The sequence below is a fragment of the Penaeus monodon genome, chromosome 30, assembly GCF_015228065.2.
Source record: "Penaeus monodon isolate SGIC_2016 chromosome 30, NSTDA_Pmon_1, whole genome shotgun sequence".
NCBI classification, from domain to species: Eukaryota; Metazoa; Arthropoda; class Malacostraca; order Decapoda; family Penaeidae; genus Penaeus; species Penaeus monodon.
Window position 1 is genome coordinate 3,988,533 of NC_051415.1, and position 286 is coordinate 3,988,818.

A 286-nucleotide genomic window follows, 5' to 3' on the forward strand; every position below is an offset into this window, starting at 1 on the left:
GACTCTACTTCACTCAATGCAGCTAAAGATTCTGCAGTTAACTGTCATGCCACCTCAGGCAAGGAGAACTGAACGATTTTCGACGCCGGATGCCGAGCGTGTCACCTCACACCTTACACGTTGCTCCAACTAAATGTCGCCATACTATCGTCCTTTATTTTTTAGACATCTCCCCTCTCACTTTTTTTTTTTCCGTCATCATAGAGTTCATTAATATATGTTTTAATATTTATAAAGAAAGGTTTTGGCTACTTTAGTGGAGAATTAGTAAGGTTACCTCTACCCC